The sequence below is a fragment of the Ambystoma mexicanum genome, chromosome 2q, assembly GCF_040938575.1.
Source record: "Ambystoma mexicanum isolate Mex_15411 chromosome 2q, UKY_AmexF1_1, whole genome shotgun sequence".
In the NCBI taxonomy this organism is placed as follows: domain Eukaryota; kingdom Metazoa; phylum Chordata; class Amphibia; order Caudata; family Ambystomatidae; genus Ambystoma; species Ambystoma mexicanum.
The window spans coordinates 126097455-126115870 of NC_090924.1; the positions used below are offsets into that span (position 1 = coordinate 126097455).

The following is an 18416-nucleotide window of genomic DNA, read 5'->3' on the forward strand; positions in this document are numbered from 1 at the left end:
CTTTGCGTGCCATGTCCTTGCGACAAGCACTTTGTGTTCTCTGTTAGCTCTCAGTAACATTCCTTGATTTGCTTGTGAGTTTTGGCCGTCCGATCTCAAAGTGGAAATATGTCCTTCCCTCTGTACGCTGCATAGGCCCTCAGCTGGCATACTTGTATATGTGCGCATGCTTGATAGGACGTATGTTTTAGGCTGGATTGTGTGAGCTTCAGGCGCAAGGCATTTGATTAGTCTTTAAGCAGGTCCACTTGCACTGCCCTTTGCACCTGTTCTCCCAGTCCCTACAAAGGTGAGCAAGCAGCTGTTTCTGTAGTGTAGTGGTTATAAAGGTCCCCGGTTCGAGACCGGGCAGAAACACTCTCTGCTGGCATTTTACACAAAATAGTTTTTTTCCCCTTTTGTCACACACAAATGTAAAGTATGAACTTATTTGCGTTCCCATGGAAATAACATATGCTCTCAAGAGCTTGAGAAATACACTGGGAAGGCAAGCATCCTCACATGTATTCTGTATATGGGGCCAATAAAAAAATGCACGCGCTTGCATTTTGTGTATGTAATGTTGCAGAGCACAGAGAGGATTTATTTTCCCTACTGCTGGGTATTTGGGTCTCTGGGATCACAGTTGGGTCCGCTCCGTCCTCTGAAATGGTCCATATTAGTTACATAGGTTAGTGTACCAAAGAAATAATACATTTTCATATACAGCTTCTTCATTTCTGTGTTCTGAGGGATTACCAGTTGTAAGAAATGCACTTGCCGGTACAGTGATTCCCTGGCTTTCTCTGGCCCGAGAAAGCTTTTCCTCTGAAGTGGGAACAGAAGTTGGACTGCTTCTGCTGAACTTCCTGAAAGCAGAGCTGGCGGGAGGAGGGACTTTTTGAGTGCTGGGAAAATTTGAGCTGGAAATTTGCATCGGCTGGACAGAGATTGCTTGGAGCAGCCAAAATATAATAACGGCCATGGCGCTCAAGTAAAGCAGAAAGCTTTTAGTATACACCTTTTGCACTCTTGTCAACGAAGCTGGGCTCTGTGAATGCTCACCCTACGCAAGAAAAGAGAACAGACTTTGCTGGTGACCTAAATATATCTCGCCTGATCGAGCACGATCGAGCTCTGAGTGAGCAGCTGTGCAATGGTCATCTTTACCAAAGGGGAGATGCTGCTTTTTCCAGTGTCACGCCCATGCTCTCAGGGCTGGAGGGAGGAGGGCTGCTTTTTGTTTTTACAGGCAAAAGGAAAGGCCCAGCCCTCAGAGCTTCTGCCAATGCAGATCCCAGCAGGTGCAAAATAAAGGCTCTCCCCCACCTTGCCAGCTGCAGATTGATCAGAAGACTGCTAGTCTAGTGTGTTGGGCCACTTTCTCTCTTCTGTGTATCGTCCCCTCTTATTACATAAACAGCATAAGAGGAATAAAGGAAGGAAGGAAGGAAGGAAGGAACAGTGTATCGCAAGTACCTTCCACCCTGATGTCAATGGGCCACCAACCTTCGGGATGAGGAGGAGACCTGTGAAGACAGTCAGAGCGTGCCGACTGGGGCATTCATTTGGCTCATACACCGACAAGGCTTTCAGCGGCAGGAACAAACTTCAGGAATAGGCATTCTTGGCCTCGAATCCTAAGGGGGGTGCAAACGCTGAGGACAATTCCGTCAAATGCTCAAAGGACCGTGGCTCGTTGGTCTAGGGGTATGATTCTCGCTTTGGGTGCGAGAGGTCCCGGGTTCAAATCCCGGACGAGCCCAATCAAGGTGGTTAACTTGAGCTCCTTTTTTTTGTTTTTTCAATGTTATTTTCATTGGACAGACTCTCTGGTTTTCTCGGTAAGCAGTAGTCGATGAACAATTCACTTCCTGAACCTCTTTGCGTGCCATGTCCTTGCGACAAGCACTTTGTGTTCTCTGTTAGCTCTCAGTAACATTCCTTGATTTGCTTGTGAGTTTTGGCCGTCCGATCTCAAAGTGGAAATATGTCCTTCCCTCTGTACGCTGCATAGGCCCTCAGCTGGCATACTTGTATATGTGCGCATGCTTGATAGGACGTATGTTTTAGGCTGGATTGTGTGAGCTTCAGGCGCAAGGCATTTGATTAGTCTTTAAGCAGGTCCACTTGCACTGCCCTTTGCACCTGTTCTCCCAGTCCCTACAAAGGTGAGCAAGCAGCTGTTTCTGTAGTGTAGTGGTTATAAAGGTCCCCGGTTCGAGACCGGGCAGAAACACTCTCTGCTGGCATTTTACACAAAATAGTTTTTTTCCCCTTTTGTCACACACAAATGTAAAGTATGAACTTATTTGCGTTCCCATGGAAATAACATATGCTCTCAAGAGCTTGAGAAATACACTGGGAAGGCAAGCATCCTCACATGTATTCTGTATATGGGGCCAATAAAAAAATGCACGCGCTTGCATTTTGTGTATGTAATGTTGCAGAGCACAGAGAGGATTTATTTTCCCTACTGCTGGGTATTTGGGTCTCTGGGATCACAGTTGGGTCCGCTCCGTCCTCTGAAATGGTCCATATTAGTTACATAGGTTAGTGTACCAAAGAAATAATACATTTTCATATACAGCTTCTTCATTTCTGTGTTCTGAGGGATTACCAGTTGTAAGAAATGCACTTGCCGGTACAGTGATTCCCTGGCTTTCTCTGGCCCGAGAAAGCTTTTCCTCTGAAGTGGGAACAGAAGTTGGACTGCTTCTGCTGAACTTCCTGAAAGCAGAGCTGGCGGGAGGAGGGACTTTTTGAGTGCTGGGAAAATTTGAGCTGGAAATTTGCATCGGCTGGACAGAGATTGCTTGGAGCAGCCAAAATATAATAACGGCCATGGCGCTCAAGTAAAGCAGAAAGCTTTTAGTATACACCTTTTGCACTCTTGTCAACGAAGCTGGGCTCTGTGAATGCTCACCCTACGCAAGAAAAGAGAACAGACTTTGCTGGTGACCTAAATATATCTCGCCTGATCGAGCACGATCGAGCTCTGAGTGAGCAGCTGTGCAATGGTCATCTTTACCAAAGGGGAGATGCTGCTTTTTCCAGTGTCACGCCCATGCTCTCAGGGCTGGAGGGAGGAGGGCTGCTTTTTGTTTTTACAGGCAAAAGGAAAGGCCCAGCCCTCAGAGCTTCTGCCAATGCAGATCCCAGCAGGTGCAAAATAAAGGCTCTCCCCCACCTTGCCAGCTGCAGATTGATCAGAAGACTGCTAGTCTAGTGTGTTGGGCCACTTTCTCTCTTCTGTGTATCGTCCCCTCTTATTACATAAACAGCATAAGAGGAATAAAGGAAGGAAGGAAGGAAGGAAGGAACAGTGTATCGCAAGCACCTTCCACCCTGATGTCAATGGGCCACCAACCTTCGGGATGAGGAGGAGACCTGTGAAGACAGTCAGAGCGTGCCGACTGGGGCATTCATTTGGCTCATACACCGACAAGGCTTTCAGCGGCAGGAACAAACTTCAGGAATAGGCATTTTTGGCCTCGAATCCTAAGGGGGGTGCAAACGCTGAGGACAATTCCGTCAAATGCTCAAAGGACCGTGGCTCGTTGGTCTAGGGGTATGATTCTCGCTTTGGGTGCGAGAGGTCCCGGGTTCAAATCCCGGACGAGCCCAATCAAGGTGGTTAACTTGAGCTCCTTTTTTTTGTTTTTTCAATGTTATTTTCATTGGACAGACTCTCTGGTTTTCTCGGTAAGCAGTAGTCGATGAACAATTCACTTCCTGAACCTCTTTGCGTGCCATGTCCTTGCGACAAGCACTTTGTGTTCTCTGTTAGCTCTCAGTAACATTCCTTGATTTGCTTGTGAGTTTTGGCCGTCCGATCTCAAAGTGGAAATATGTCCTTCCCTCTGTACGCTGCATAGGCCCTCAGCTGGCATACTTGTATATGTGCGCATGCTTGATAGGACGTATGTTTTAGGCTGGATTGTGTGAGCTTCAGGCGCAAGGCATTTGATTAGTCTTTAAGCAGGTCCACTTGCACTGCCCTTTGCACCTGTTCTCCCAGTCCCTACAAAGGTGAGCAAGCAGCTGTTTCTGTAGTGTAGTGGTTATCACGTTCGCCTCACACGCGAAAGGTCCCCGGTTCGAGACCGGGCAGAAACACTCTCTGCTGGCATTTTACACAAAATAGTTTTTTTCCCCTTTTGTCACACACAAATGTAAAGTATGAACTTATTTGCGTTCCCATGGAAATAGCATATGCTCTCAAGAGCTTGAGAAATACACTGGGAAGGCAAGCATCCTCACATGTATTCTGTATATGGGGCCAATAAAAAAATGCACGCGCTTGCATTTTGTGTATGTAATGTTGCAGAGCACAGAGAGGATTTATTTTCCCTACTGCTGGGTATTTGGGTCTCTGGGATCACAGTTGGGTCCGCTCCGTCCTCTGAAATGGTCCATATTAGTTACATAGGTTAGTGTACCAAAGAAATAATACATTTTCATATACAGCTTCTTCATTTCTGTGTTCTGAGGGATTACCAGTTGTAAGAAATGCACTTGCCGGTACAGTGATTCCCTGGCTTTCTCTGGCCCGAGAAAGCTTTTCCTCTGAAGTGGGAACAGAAGTTGGACTGCTTCTGCTGAACTTCCTGAAAGCAGAGCTGGCGGGAGGAGGGACTTTTTGAGTGCTGGGAAAATTTGAGCTGGAAATTTGCATCGGCTGGACAGAGATTGCTTGGAGCAGCCAAAATATAATAACGGCCATGGCGCTCAAGTAAAGCAGAAAGCTTTTAGTATACACCTTTTGCACTCTTGTCAACGAAGCTGGGCTCTGTGAATGCTCACCCTACGCAAGAAAAGAGAACAGACTTTGCTGGTGACCTAAATATATCTCGCCTGATCGATCGAGCACGATCGAGCTCTGAGTGAGCAGCTGTGCAATGGTCATCTTTACCAAAGGGGAGATGCTGCTTTTTCCAGTGTCACGCCCATGCTCTCAGGGCTGGAGGGAGGAGGGCTGCTTTTTGTTTTTACAGGCAAAAGGAAAGGCCCAGCCCTCAGAGCTTCTGCCAATGCAGATCCCAGCAGGTGCAAAATAAAGGCTCTCCCCCACCTTGCCAGCTGCAGATTGATCAGAAGACTGCTAGTCTAGTGTGTTGGGCCACTTTCTCTCTTCTGTGTATCGTCCCCTCTTATTACATAAACAGCATAAGAGGAATAAAGGAAGGAAGGAAGGAAGGAAGGAAGGAACAGTGTATCGCAAGCACCTTCCACCCTGATGTCAATGGGCCACCAACCTTCGGGATGAGGAGGAGACCTGTGAAGACAGTCAGAGCGTGCCGACTGGGGCATTCATTTGGCTCATACACCGACAAGGCTTTCAGCGGCAGGAACAAACTTCAGGAATAGGCATTCTTGGCCTCGAATCCTAAGGGGGGTGCAAACGCTGAGGACAATTCCGTCAAATGCTCAAAGGACCGTGGCTCGTTGGTCTAGGGGTATGATTCTCGCTTTGGGTGCGAGAGGTCCCGGGTTCAAATCCCGGACGAGCCCAATCAAGGTGGTTAACTTGAGCTCCTTTTTTTTTGTTTTTTCAATGTTATTTTCATTGGACAGACTCTCTGGTTTTCTCGGTAAGCAGTAGTCGATGAACAATTCACTTCCTGAACCTCTTTGCGTGCCATGTCCTTGCGACAAGCACTTTGTGTTCTCTGTTAGCTCTCAGTAACATTCCTTGATTTGCTTGTGAGTTTTGGCCGTCCGATCTCAAAGTGGAAATATGTCCTTCCCTCTGTACGCTGCATAGGCCCTCAGCTGGCATACTTGTATATGTGCGCATGCTTGATAGGACGTATGTTTTAGGCTGGATTGTGTGAGCTTCAGGCGCAAGGCATTTGATTAGTCTTTAAGCAGGTCCACTTGCACTGCCCTTTGAACCTGTTCTCCCAGTCCCTACAAAGGTGAGCAAGCAGCTGTTTCTGTAGTGTAGTGGTTATCACGTTCGCCTCAGACCGGGCAGAAACACTCTCTGCTGGCATTTTACACAAAATAGTTTTTTTCCCCTTTTGTCACACACAAATGTAAAGTATGAACTTATTTGCGTTCCCATGGAAATAGCATATGCTCTCAAGAGCTTGAGAAATACACTGGGAAGGCAAGCATCCTCACATGTATTCTGTATATGGGGCCAATAAAAAAATGCACGCGCTTGCATTTTGTGTATGTAATGTTGCAGAGCACAGAGAGGATTTATTTTCCCTACTGCTGGGTATTTGGGTCTCTGGGATCACAGTTGGGTCCGCTCCGTCCTCTGAAATGGTCCATATTAGTTACATAGGTTAGTGTACCAAAGAAATAATACATTTTCATATACAGCTTCTTCATTTCTGTGTTCTGAGGGATTACCAGTTGTAAGAAATGCACTTGCCGGTACAGTGATTCCCTGGCTTTCTCTGGCCCGAGAAAGCTTTTCCTCTGAAGTGGGAACAGAAGTTGGACTGCTTCTGCTGAACTTCCTGAAAGCAGAGCTGGCGGGAGGAGGGACTTTTTGAGTGCTGGGAAAATTTGAGCTGGAAATTTGCATCGGCTGGACAGAGATTGCTTGGAGCAGCCAAAATATAATAACGGCCATGGCGCTCAAGTAAAGCAGAAAGCTTTTAGTATACACCTTTTGCACTCTTGTCAACGAAGCTGGGCTCTGTGAATGCTCACCCTACGCAAGAAAAGAGAACAGACTTTGCTGGTGACCTAAATATATCTCGCCTGATCGAGCACGATCGAGCTCTGAGTGAGCAGCTGTGCAATGGTCATCTTTACCAAAGGGGAGATGCTGCTTTTTCCAGTGTCACGCCCATGCTCTCAGGGCTGGAGGGAGGAGGGCTGCTTTTTGTTTTTACAGGCAAAAGGAAAGGCCCAGCCCTCAGAGCTTCTGCCAATGCAGATCCCAGCAGGTGCAAAATAAAGGCTCTCCCCCACCTTGCCAGCTGCAGATTGATCAGAAGACTGCTAGTCTAGTGTGTTGGGCCACTTTCTCTCTTCTGTGTATCGTCCCCTCTTATTACATAAACAGCATAAGAGGAATAAAGGAAGGAAGGAAGGAACAGTGTATCGCAAGCACCTTCCACCCTGATGTCAATGGGCCACCAACCTTCGGGATGAGGAGGAGACCTGTGAAGACAGTCAGAGCGTGCCGACTGGGGCATTCATTTGGCTCATACACCGACAAGGCTTTCAGCGGCAGGAACAAACTTCAGGAATAGGCATTCTTGGCCTCGAATCCTAAGGGGGGTGCAAACGCTGAGGACAATTCCGTCAAATGCTCAAAGGACCGTGGCTCGTTGGTCTAGGGGTATGATGCTCGCTTTGGGTGCGAGAGGTCCCGGGTTCAAATCCCGGACGAGCCCAATCAAGGTGGTTAACTTGAGCTCCTTTTTTTTGTTTTTTCAATGTTATTTTCATTGGACAGACTCTCTGGTTTTCTCGGTAAGCAGTAGTCGATGAACAATTCACTTCCTGAACCTCTTTGCGTGCCATGTCCTTGCGACAAGCACTTTGTGTTCTCTGTTAGCTCTCAGTAACATTCCTTGATTTGCTTGTGAGTTTTGGCCGTCCGATCTCAAAGTGGAAATATGTCCTTCCCTCTGTACGCTGCATAGGCCCTCAGCTGGCATACTTGTATATGTGCGCATGCTTGATAGGACGTATGTTTTAGGCTGGATTGTGTGAGCTTCAGGCGCAAGGCATTTGATTAGTCTTTAAGCAGGTCCACTTGCACTGCCCTTTGCACCTGTTCTCCCAGTCCCTACAAAGGTGAGCAAGCAGCTGTTTCTGTAGTGTAGTGGTTATCACGAAAGGTCCCCGGTTCGAGACCGGGCAGAAACACTCTCTGCTGGCATTTTACACAAAATAGTTTTTTTCCCCTTTTGTCACACACAAATGTAAAGTATGAACTTATTTGCGTTCCCATGGAAATAGCATATGCTCTCAAGAGCTTGAGAAATACACTGGGAAGGCAAGCATCCTCACATGTATTCTGTATATGGGGCCAATAAAAAAATGCACGCGCTTGCATTTTGTGTATGTAATGTTGCAGAGCACAGAGAGGATTTATTTTCCCTACTGCTGGGTATTTGGGTCTCTGGGATCACAGTTGGGTCCGCTCCGTCCTCTGAAATGGTCCATATTAGTTACATAGGTTAGTGTACCAAAGAAATAATACATTTTCATATACAGCTTCTTCATTTCTGTGTTCTGAGGGATTACCAGTTGTAAGAAATGCACTTGCCGGTACAGTGATTCCCTGGCTTTCTCTGGCCCGAGAAAGCTTTTCCTCTGAAGTGGGAACAGAAGTTGGACTGCTTCTGCTGAACTTCCTGAAAGCAGAGCTGGCGGGAGGAGGGACTTTTTGAGTGCTGGGAAAATTTGAGCTGGAAATTTGCATCGGCTGGACAGAGATTGCTTGGAGCAGCCAAAATATAATAACGGCCATGGCGCTCAAGTAAAGCAGAAAGCTTTTAGTATACACCTTTTGCACTCTTGTCAACGAAGCTGGCCTCTGTGAATGCTCACCCTACGCAAGAAAAGAGAACAGACTTTGCTGGTGACCTAAATATATCTCGCCTGATCGAGCACGATCGAGCTCTGAGTGAGCAGCTGTGCAATGGTCATCTTTACCAAAGGGGAGATGCTGCTTTTTCCAGTGTCACGCCCATGCTCTCAGGGCTGGAGGGAGGAGGGCTGCTTTTTGTTTTTACAGGCAAAAGGAAAGGCCCAGCCCTCAGAGCTTCTGCCAATGCAGATCCCAGCAGGTGCAAAATAAAGGCTCTCCCCCACCTTGCCAGCTGCAGATTGATCAGAAGACTGCTAGTCTAGTGTGTTGGGCCACTTTCTCTCTTCTGTGTATCGTCCCCTCTTATTACATAAACAGCATAAGAGGAATAAAGGAAGGAAGGAAGGAAGGAAGGAACAGTGTATCGCAAGCACCTTCCACCCTGATGTCAATGGGCCACCAACCTTCGGGATGAGGAGGAGACCTGTGAAGACAGTCAGAGCGTGCCGCCTGGGGCATTCATTTGGCTCATACACCGACAAGGCTTTCAGCGGCAGGAACAAACTTCAGGAATAGGCATTCTTGGCCTCGAATCCTAAGGGGGGTGCAAACGCTGAGGACAATTCCGTCAAATGCTCAAAGGACCGTGGCTCGTTGGTCTAGGGGTATGATTCTCGCTTTGGGTGCGAGAGGTCCCGGGTTCAAATCCCGGACGAGCCCAATCAAGGTGGTTAACTTGAGCTCCTTTTTTTTGTTTTTTCAATGTTATTTTCATTGGACAGACTCTCTGGTTTTCTCGGTAAGCAGTAGTCGATGAACAATTCACTTCCTGAACCTCTTTGCGTGCCATGTCCTTGCGACAAGCACTTTGTGTTCTCTGTTAGCTCTCAGTAACATTCCTTGATTTGCTTGTGAGTTTTGGCCGTCCGATCTCAAAGTGGAAATATGTCCTTCCCTCTGTACGCTGCATAGGCCCTCAGCTGGCATACTTGTATATGTGCGCATGCTTGATAGGACGTATGTTTTAGGCTGGATTGTGTGAGCTTCAGGCGCAAGGCATTTGATTAGTCTTTAAGCAGGTCCACTTGCACTGCCCTTTGAACCTGTTCTCCCAGTCCCTACAAAGGTGAGCAAGCAGCTGTTTCTGTAGTGTAGTGGTTATCACGTTCGCCTCACACGCGAAAGGTCCCCGGTTCGAGACCGGGCAGAAACACTCTCTGCTGGCATTTTACACAAAATAGTTTTTTTCCCCTTTTGTCACACACAAATGTAAAGTATGAACTTATTTGCGTTCCCATGGAAATAGCATATGCTCTCAAGAGCTTGAGAAATACACTGGGAAGGCAAGCATCCTCACATGTATTCTGTATATGGGGCCAATAAAAAAATGCACGCGCTTGCATTTTGTGTATGTAATGTTGCAGAGCACAGAGAGGATTTATTTTCCCTACTGCTGGGTATTTGGGTCTCTGGGATCACAGTTGGGTCCGCTCCGTCCTCTGAAATGGTCCATATTAGTTACATAGGTTAGTGTACCAAAGAAATAATACATTTTCATATACAGCTTCTTCATTTCTGTGTTCTGAGGGATTACCAGTTGTAAGAAATGCACTTGCCGGTACAGTGATTCCCTGGCTTTCTCTGGCCCGAGAAAGCTTTTCCTCTGAAGTGGGAACAGAAGTTGGACTGCTTCTGCTGAACTTCCTGAAAGCAGAGCTGGCGGGAGGAGGGACTTTTTGAGTGCTGGGAAAATTTGAGCTGGAAATTTGCATCGGCTGGACAGAGATTGCTTGGAGCAGCCAAAATATAATAACGGCCATGGCGCTCAAGTAAAGCAGAAAGCTTTTAGTATACACCTTTTGCACTCTTGTCAACGAAGCTGGGCTCTGTGAATGCTCACCCTACGCAAGAAAAGAGAACAGACTTTGCTGGTGACCTAAATATATCTCGCCTGATCGAGCACGATCGAGCTCTGAGTGAGCAGCTGTGCAATGGTCATCTTTACCAAAGGGGAGATGCTGCTTTTTCCAGTGTCACGCCCATGCTCTCAGGGCTGGAGGGAGGAGGGCTGCTTTTTGTTTTTACAGGCAAAAGGAAAGGCCCAGCCCTCAGAGCTTCTGCCAATGCAGATCCCAGCAGGTGCAAAATAAAGGCTCTCCCCCACCTTGCCAGCTGCAGATTGATCAGAAGACTGCTAGTCTAGTGTGTTGGGCCACTTTCTCTCTTCTGTGTATCGTCCCCTCTTATTACATAAACAGCATAAGAGGAATAAAGGAAGGAAGGAAGGAACAGTGTATCGCAAGCACCTTCCACCCTGATGTCAATGGGCCACCAACCTTCGGGATGAGGAGGAGACCTGTGAAGACAGTCAGAGCGTGCCGACTGGGGCATTCATTTGGCTCATACACCGACAAGGCTTTCAGCGGCAGGAACAAACTTCAGGAATAGGCATTCTTGGCCTCGAATCCTAAGGGGGGTGCAAACGCTGAGGACAATTCCGTCAAATGCTCAAAGGACCGTGGCTCGTTGGTCTAGGGGTATGATTCTCGCTTTGGGTGTGAGAGGTCCCGGGTTCAAATCCCGGACGAGCCCAATCAAGGTGGTTAACTTGAGCTCCTTTTTTTTGTTTTTTCAATGTTATTTTCATTGGACAGACTCTCTGGTTTTCTCGGTAAGCAGTAGTCGATGAACAATTCACTTCCTGAACCTCTTTGCGTGCCATGTCCTTGCGACAAGCACTTTGTGTTCTCTGTTAGCTCTCAGTAACATTCCTTGATTTGCTTGTGAGTTTTGGCCGTCCGATCTCAAAGTGGAAATATGTCCTTCCCTCTGTACGCTGCATAGGCCCTCAGCTGGCATACTTGTATATGTGCGCATGCTTGATAGGACGTATGTTTTAGGCTGGATTGTGTGAGCTTCAGGCGCAAGGCATTTGATTAGTCTTTAAGCAGGTCCACTTGCACTGCCCTTTGCACCTGTTCTCCCAGTCCCTACAAAGGTGAGCAAGCAGCTGTTTCTGTAGTGTAGTGGTTATCACGTTCGCCTCACACGCGAAAGGTCCCCGGTTCGAGACCGGGCAGAAACACTCTCTGCTGGCATTTTACACAAAATAGTTTTTTTCCCCTTTTGTCACACACAAATGTAAAGTATGAACTTATTTGCGTTCCCATGGAAATAGCATATGCTCTCAAGAGCTTGAGAAATACACTGGGAAGGCAAGCATCCTCACATGTATTCTGTATATGGGGCCAATAAAAAAATGCACGCGCTTGCATTTTGTGTATGTAATGTTGCAGAGCACAGAGAGGATTTATTTTCCCTACTGCTGGGTATTTGGGTCTCTGGGATCACAGTTGGGTCCGCTCCGTCCTCTGAAATGGTCCATATTAGTTACATAGGTTAGTGTACCAAAGAAATAATACATTTTCATATACAGCTTCTTCATTTCTGTGTTCTGAGGGATTACCAGTTGTAAGAAATGCACTTGCCGGTACAGTGATTCCCTGGCTTTCTCTGGCCCGAGAAAGCTTTTCCTCTGAAGTGGGAACAGAAGTTGGACTGCTTCTGCTGAACTTCCTGAAAGCAGAGCTGGCGGGAGGAGGGACTTTTTGAGTGCTGGGAAAATTTGAGCTGGAAATTTGCATCGGCTGGACAGAGATTGCTTGGAGCAGCCAAAATATAATAACGGCCATGGCGCTCAAGTAAAGCAGAAAGCTTTTAGTATACACCTTTTGCACTCTTGTCAACGAAGCTGGGCTCTGTGAATGCTCACCCTACGCAAGAAAAGAGAACAGACTTTGCTGGTGACCTAAATATATCTCGCCTGATCGAGCACGATCGAGCTCTGAGTGAGCAGCTGTGCAATGGTCATCTTTACCAAAGGGGAGATGCTGCTTTTTCCAGTGTCACGCCCATGCTCTCAGGGCTGGAGGGAGGAGGGCTGCTTTTTGTTTTTACAGGCAAAAGGAAAGGCCCAGCCCTCAGAGCTTCTGCCAATGCAGATCCCAGCAGGTGCAAAATAAAGGCTCTCCCCCACCTTGCCAGCTGCAGATTGATCAGAAGACTGCTAGTCTAGTGTGTTGGGCCACTTTCTCTCTTCTGTGTATCGTCCCCTCTTATTACATAAACAGCATAAGAGGAATAAAGGAAGGAAGGAAGGAAGGAAGGAACAGTGTATCGCAAGCACCTTCCACCCTGATGTCAATGGGCCACCAACCTTCGGGATGAGGAGGAGACCTGTGAAGACAGTCAGAGCGTGCCGACTGGGGCATTCATTTGGCTCATACACTGACAAGGCTTTCAGCGGCAGGAACAAACTTCAGGAATAGGCATTCTTGGCCTCGAATCCTAAGGGGGGTGCAAACGCTGAGGACAATTCCGTCAAATGCTCAAAGGACCGTGGCTCGTTGGTCTAGGGGTATGATTCTCGCTTTGGGTGCGAGAGGTCCCGGGTCCAAATCCCGGACGAGCCCAATCAAGGTGGTTAACTTGAGCTCCTTTTTTTTGTTTTTTCAATGTTATTTTCATTGGACAGACTCTCTGGTTTTCTCGGTAAGCAGTAGTCGATGAACAATTCACTTCCTGAACCTCTTTGCGTGCCATGTCCTTGCGACAAGCACTTTGTGTTCTCTGTTAGCTCTCAGTAACATTCCTTGATTTGCTTGTGAGTTTTGGCCGTCCGATCTCAAAGTGGAAATATGTCCTTCCCTCTGTACGCTGCATAGGCCCTCAGCTGGCATACTTGTATATGTGCGCATGCTTGATAGGACGTATGTTTTAGGCTGGATTGTGTGAGCTTCAGGCGCAAGGCATTTGATTAGTCTTTAAGCAGGTCCACTTGCACTGCCCTTTGCACCTGTTCTCCCAGTCCCTACAAAGGTGAGCAAGCAGCTGTTTCTGTAGTGTAGTGGTTATCACGTTCGCCTCACACGTGAAAGGTCCCCGGTTCGAGACCGGGCAGAAACACTCTCTGCTGGCATTTTACACAAAATAGTTTTTTTCCCCTTTTGTCACACACAAATGTAAAGTATGAACTTATTTGCGTTCCCATGGAAATAGCATATGCTCTCAAGAGCTTGAGAAATACACTGGGAAGGCAAGCATCCTCACATGTATTCTGTATATGGGGCCAATAAAAAAATGCACGCGCTTGCATTTTGTGTATGTAATGTTGCAGAGCACAGAGAGGATTTATTTTCCCTACTGCTGGGTATTTGGGTCTCTGGGATCACAGTTGGGTCCGCTCCGTCCTCTGAAATGGTCCATATTAGTTACATAGGTTAGTGTACCAAAGAAATAATACATTTTCATATACAGCTTCTTCATTTCTGTGTTCTGAGGGATTACCAGTTGTAAGAAATGCACTTGCCGGTACAGTGATTCCCTGGCTTTCTCTGGCCCGAGAAAGCTTTTCCTCTGAAGTGGGAACAGAAGTTGGACTGCTTCTGCTGAACTTCCTGAAAGCAGAGCTGGCGGGAGGAGGGACTTTTTGAGTGCTGGGAAAATTTGAGCTGGAAATTTGCATCGGCTGGACAGAGATTGCTTGGAGCAGCCAAAATATAATAACGGCCATGGCGCTCAAGTAAAGCAGAAAGCTTTTAGTATACACCTTTTGCACTCTTGTCAACGAAGCTGGGCTCTGTGAATGCTCACCCTACGCAAGAAAAGAGAACAGACTTTGCTGGTGACCTAAATATATCTCGCCTGATCGAGCACGATCGAGCTCTGAGTGAGCAGCTGTGCAATGGTCATCTTAACCAAAGGGGAGATGCTGCTTTTTCCAGTGTCACGCCCATGCTCTCAGGGCTGGAGGGAGGAGGGCTGCTTTTTGTTTTTACAGGCAAAAGGAAAGGCCCAGCCCTCAGAGCTTCTGCCAATGCAGATCCCAGCAGGTGCAAAATAAAGGCTCTCCCCCACCTTGCCAGCTGCAGATTGATCAGAAGACTGCTAGTCTAGTGTGTTGGGCCACTTTCTCTCTTCTGTGTATCGTCCCCTCTTATTACATAAACAGCATAAGAGGAATAAAGGAAGGAAGGAAGGAAGGAAGGAAGGAACAGTGTATCGCAAGCACCTTCCACCCTGATGTCAATGGGCCACCAACCTTCGGGATGAGGAGGAGACCTGTGAAGACAGTCAGAGCGTGCCGACTGGGGCATTCATTTGGCTCATACACCGACAAGGCTTTCAGCGGCAGGAACAAACTTCAGGAATAGGCATTCTTGGCCTCGAATCCTAAGGGGGGTGCAAACGCTGAGGACAATTCCGTCAAATGCTCAAAGGACCGTGGCTCGTTGGTCTAGAAGTATGATTCTCGCTTTGGGTGCGAGAGGTCCCGGGTTCAAATCCCGGACGAGCCCAATCAAGGTGGTTAACTTGAGCTCCTTTTTTTTGTTTTTTCAATGTTATTTTCATTGGACAGACTCTCTGGTTTTCTCGGTAAGCAGTAGTCGATGAACAATTCACTTCCTGAACCTCTTTGCGTGCCATGTCCTTGCGACAAGCACTTTGTGTTCTCTGTTAGCTCTCAGTAACATTCCTTGATTTGCTTGTGAGTTTTGGCCGTCCGATCTCAAAGTGGAAATATGTCCTTCCCTCTGTACGCTGCATAGGCCCTCAGCTGGCATACTTGTATATGTGCGCATGCTTGATAGGACGTATGTTTTAGGCTGGATTGTGTGAGCTTCAGGCGCAAGGCATTTGATTAGTCTTTAAGCAGGTCCACTTGCACTGCCCTTTGCACCTGTTCTCCCAGTCCCTACAAAGGTGAGCAAGCAGCTGTTTCTGTAGTATAGTGGTTATCACGTTCGCCTCACACGCGAAAGGTCCCCGGTTCGAGACCGGGCAGAAACACTCTCTGCTGGCATTTTACACAAAATAGTTTTTTTCCCCTTTTGTCACACACAAATGTAAAGTATGAACTTATTTGCGTTCCCATGGAAATAGCATATGCTCTCAAGAGCTTGAGAAATACACTGGGAAGGCAAGCATCCTCACATGTATTCTGTATATGGGGCCAATAAAAAAATGCACGCGCTTGCATTTTGTGTATGTAATGTTGCAGAGCACAGAGAGGATTTATTTTCCCTACTGCTGGGTATTTGGGTCTCTGGGATCACAGTTGGGTCCGCTCCGTCCTCTGAAATGGTCCATATTAGTTACATAGGTTAGTGTACCAAAGAAATAATACATTTTCATATACAGCTTCTTCATTTCTGTGTTCTGAGGGATTACCAGTTGTAAGAAATGCACTTGCCGGTACAGTGATTCCCTGGCTTTCTCTGGCCCGAGAAAGCTTTTCCTCTGAAGTGGGAACAGAAGTTGGACTGCTTCTGCTGAACTTCCTGAAAGCAGAGCTGGCGGGAGGAGGGACTTTTTGAGTGCTGGGAAAATTTGAGCTGGAAATTTGCATCGGCTGGACAGAGATTGCTTGGAGCAGCCAAAATATAATAACGGCCATGGCGCTCAAGTAAAGCAGAAAGCTTTTAGTATACACCTTTTGCACTCTTGTCAACGAAGCTGGGCTCTGTGAATGCTCACCCTACGCAAGAAAAGAGAACAGACTTTGCTGGTGACCTAAATATATCTCGCCTGATCGAGCACGATCGAGCTCTGAGTGAGCAGCTGTGCAATGGTCATCTTTACCAAAGGGGAGATGCTGCTTTTTCCAGTGTCACGCCCATGCTCTCAGGGCTGGAGGGAGGAGGGCTGCTTTTTGTTTTTACAGGCAAAAGGAAAGGCCCAGCCCTCAGAGCTTCTGCCAATGCAGATCCCAGCAGGTGCAAAATAAAGGCTCTCCCCCACCTTGCCAGCTGCAGATTGATCAGAAGACTGCTAGTCTAGTGTGTTGGGCCACTTTCTCTCTTCTGTGTATCGTCCCCTCTTATTACATAAACAGCATAAGAGGAATAAAGGAAGGAAGGAAGGAAGGAAGGAAGGAACAGTGTATCGCAAGCACCTTCCACCCTGATGTCAATGGGCCACCAACCTTCGGGATGAGGAGGAGACCTGTGAAGACAGTCAGAGCGTGCCGACTGGGGCATTCATTTGGCTCATACACCGACAAGGCTTTCAGCGGCAGGAACAAACTTCAGGAATAGGCATTCTTGGCCTCGAATCCTAAGGGGGGTGCAAACGCTGAGGACAATTCCGTCAAATGCTCAAAGGACCGTGGCTCGTTGGTCTAGGGGTATGATTCTCGCTTTGGGCAATCAAGGTGGTTAACTTGAGCTCCTTTTTTTTGTTTTTTCAATGTTATTTTCATTGGACAGACTCTCTGGTTTTCTCGGTAAGCAGTAGTCGATGAACAATTCACTTCCTGAACCTCTTTGCGTGCCATGTCCTTGCGACAAGCACTTTGTGTTCTCTGTTAGCTCTCAGTAACATTCCTTGATTTGCTTGTGAGTTTTGGCCGTCCGATCTCAAAGTGGAAATATGTCCTTCCCTCTGTACGCTGCATAGGCCCTCAGCTGGCATACTTGTATATGTGCGCATGCTTGATAGGACGTATGTTTTAGGCTGGATTGTGTGAGCTTCAGGCGCAAGGCATTTGATTAGTCTTTAAGCAGGTCCACTTGCACTGCCCTTTGCACCTGTTCTCCCAGTCCCTACAAAGGTGAGCAAGCAGCTGTTTCTGTAGTGTAGTGGTTATCACGTTCGCCTCACACGCGAAAGGTCCCCGGTTCGAGACCGGGCAGAAACACTCTCTGCTGGCATTTTACACAAAATAGTTTTTTTCCCCTTTTGTCACACACAAATGTAAAGTATGAACTTATTTGCGTTCCCATGGAAATAGCATATGCTCTCAAGAGCTTGAGAAATACACTGGGAAGGCAAGCATCCTCACATGTATTCTGTATATGGGGCCAATAAAAAAATGCACGCGCTTGCATTTTGTGTATGTAATGTTGCAGAGCACAGAGAGGATTTATTTTCCCTACTGCTGGGTATTTGGGTCTCTGGGATCACAGTTGGGTCCGCTCCGTCCTCTGAAATGGTCCATATTAGTTACATAGGTTAGTGTACCAAAGAAATAATACATTTTCATATACAGCTTCTTCATTTCTGTGTTCTGAGGGATTACCAGTTGTAAGAAATGCACTTGCCGGTACAGTGATTCCCTGGCTTTCTCTGGCCCGAGAAAGCTTTTCCTCTGAAGTGGGAACAGAAGTTGGACTGCTTCTGCTGAACTTCCTGAAAGCAGAGCTGGCGGGAGGAGGGACTTTTTGAGTGCTGGGAAAATTTGAGCTGGAAATTTGCATCGGCTGGACAGAGATTGCTTGGAGCAGCCAAAATATAATAACGGCCATGGCGCTCAAGTAAAGCAGAAAGCTTTTAGTATACACCTTTTGCACTCTTGTCAACGAAGCTGGGCTCTGTGAATGCTCACCCTACGCAAGAAAAGAGAACAGACTTTGCTGGTGACCTAAATATATCTCGCCTGATCGAGCACGATCGAGCTCTGAGTGAGCAGCTGTGCAATGGTCATCTTTACCAAAGGGGAGATGCTGCTTTTTCCAGTGTCACGCCCATGCTCTCAGGGCTGGAGGGAGGAGGGCTGCTTTTTGTTTTTACAGGCAAAAGGAAAGGCCCAGCCCTCAGAGCTTCTGCCAATGCAGATCCCAGCAGGTGCAAAATAAAGGCTCTCCCCCACCTTGCCAGCTGCAGATTGATCAGAAGACTGCTAGTCTAGTGTGTTGGGCCACTTTCTCTCTTCTGTGTATCGTCCCCTCTTATTACATAAACAGCATAAGAGGAATAAAGGAAGGAAGGAAGGAACAGTGTATCGCAAGCACCTTCCACCCTGATGTCAATGGGCCACCAACCTTCGGGATGAGGAGGAGACCTGTGAAGACAGTCAGAGCGTGCCGACTGGGGCATTCATTTGGCTCATACACCGACAAGGCTTTCAGCGGCAGGAACAAACTTCAGG

At 47.3% G+C, this 18416-nt stretch overlaps 12 non-coding genes across 12 annotated transcripts; all 12 read left to right on the top strand.

The window, feature by feature from the left end:
* Window positions 1-1672: 1672 nt before the first annotated feature.
* Window positions 1673-1744, top strand: TRNAP-UGG (transfer RNA proline (anticodon UGG)). The gene has a single exon. It is a non-coding gene; the product is annotated as a tRNA-Pro (tRNA).
* A 1789-nt stretch (window positions 1745-3533) lies between these two features.
* TRNAP-UGG (transfer RNA proline (anticodon UGG)) lies at window positions 3534-3605 on the top strand. Its single transcript has one exon. It is a non-coding gene; the product is annotated as a tRNA-Pro (tRNA).
* A 420-nt stretch (window positions 3606-4025) lies between these two features.
* TRNAV-CAC (transfer RNA valine (anticodon CAC)) lies at window positions 4026-4098 on the top strand. Its single transcript has one exon. It is a non-coding gene; the product is annotated as a tRNA-Val (tRNA).
* Window positions 4099-5421: 1323 nt separating this feature from the next.
* Window positions 5422-5493, top strand: TRNAP-UGG (transfer RNA proline (anticodon UGG)). Its single transcript has one exon. It is a non-coding gene; the product is annotated as a tRNA-Pro (tRNA).
* A 1778-nt stretch (window positions 5494-7271) lies between these two features.
* Window positions 7272-7343, top strand: TRNAP-UGG (transfer RNA proline (anticodon UGG)). The gene has a single exon. It is a non-coding gene; the product is annotated as a tRNA-Pro (tRNA).
* Window positions 7344-9136: 1793 nt separating this feature from the next.
* TRNAP-UGG (transfer RNA proline (anticodon UGG)) lies at window positions 9137-9208 on the top strand. Its single transcript has one exon. It is a non-coding gene; the product is annotated as a tRNA-Pro (tRNA).
* Window positions 9209-9628: 420 nt separating this feature from the next.
* On the top strand, window positions 9629-9701 carry TRNAV-CAC (transfer RNA valine (anticodon CAC)). Its single transcript has one exon. It is a non-coding gene; the product is annotated as a tRNA-Val (tRNA).
* Window positions 9702-11008: 1307 nt separating this feature from the next.
* TRNAP-UGG (transfer RNA proline (anticodon UGG)) lies at window positions 11009-11080 on the top strand. The gene has a single exon. It is a non-coding gene; the product is annotated as a tRNA-Pro (tRNA).
* Window positions 11081-11500: 420 nt separating this feature from the next.
* On the top strand, window positions 11501-11573 carry TRNAV-CAC (transfer RNA valine (anticodon CAC)). Its single transcript has one exon. It is a non-coding gene; the product is annotated as a tRNA-Val (tRNA).
* A 1807-nt stretch (window positions 11574-13380) lies between these two features.
* Window positions 13381-13453, top strand: TRNAV-CAC (transfer RNA valine (anticodon CAC)). Its single transcript has one exon. It is a non-coding gene; the product is annotated as a tRNA-Val (tRNA).
* Window positions 13454-15264: 1811 nt separating this feature from the next.
* On the top strand, window positions 15265-15337 carry TRNAV-CAC (transfer RNA valine (anticodon CAC)). The gene has a single exon. It is a non-coding gene; the product is annotated as a tRNA-Val (tRNA).
* A 1776-nt stretch (window positions 15338-17113) lies between these two features.
* Window positions 17114-17186, top strand: TRNAV-CAC (transfer RNA valine (anticodon CAC)). Its single transcript has one exon. It is a non-coding gene; the product is annotated as a tRNA-Val (tRNA).
* The last annotated feature ends 1230 nt before the right edge of the window (window positions 17187-18416 follow it).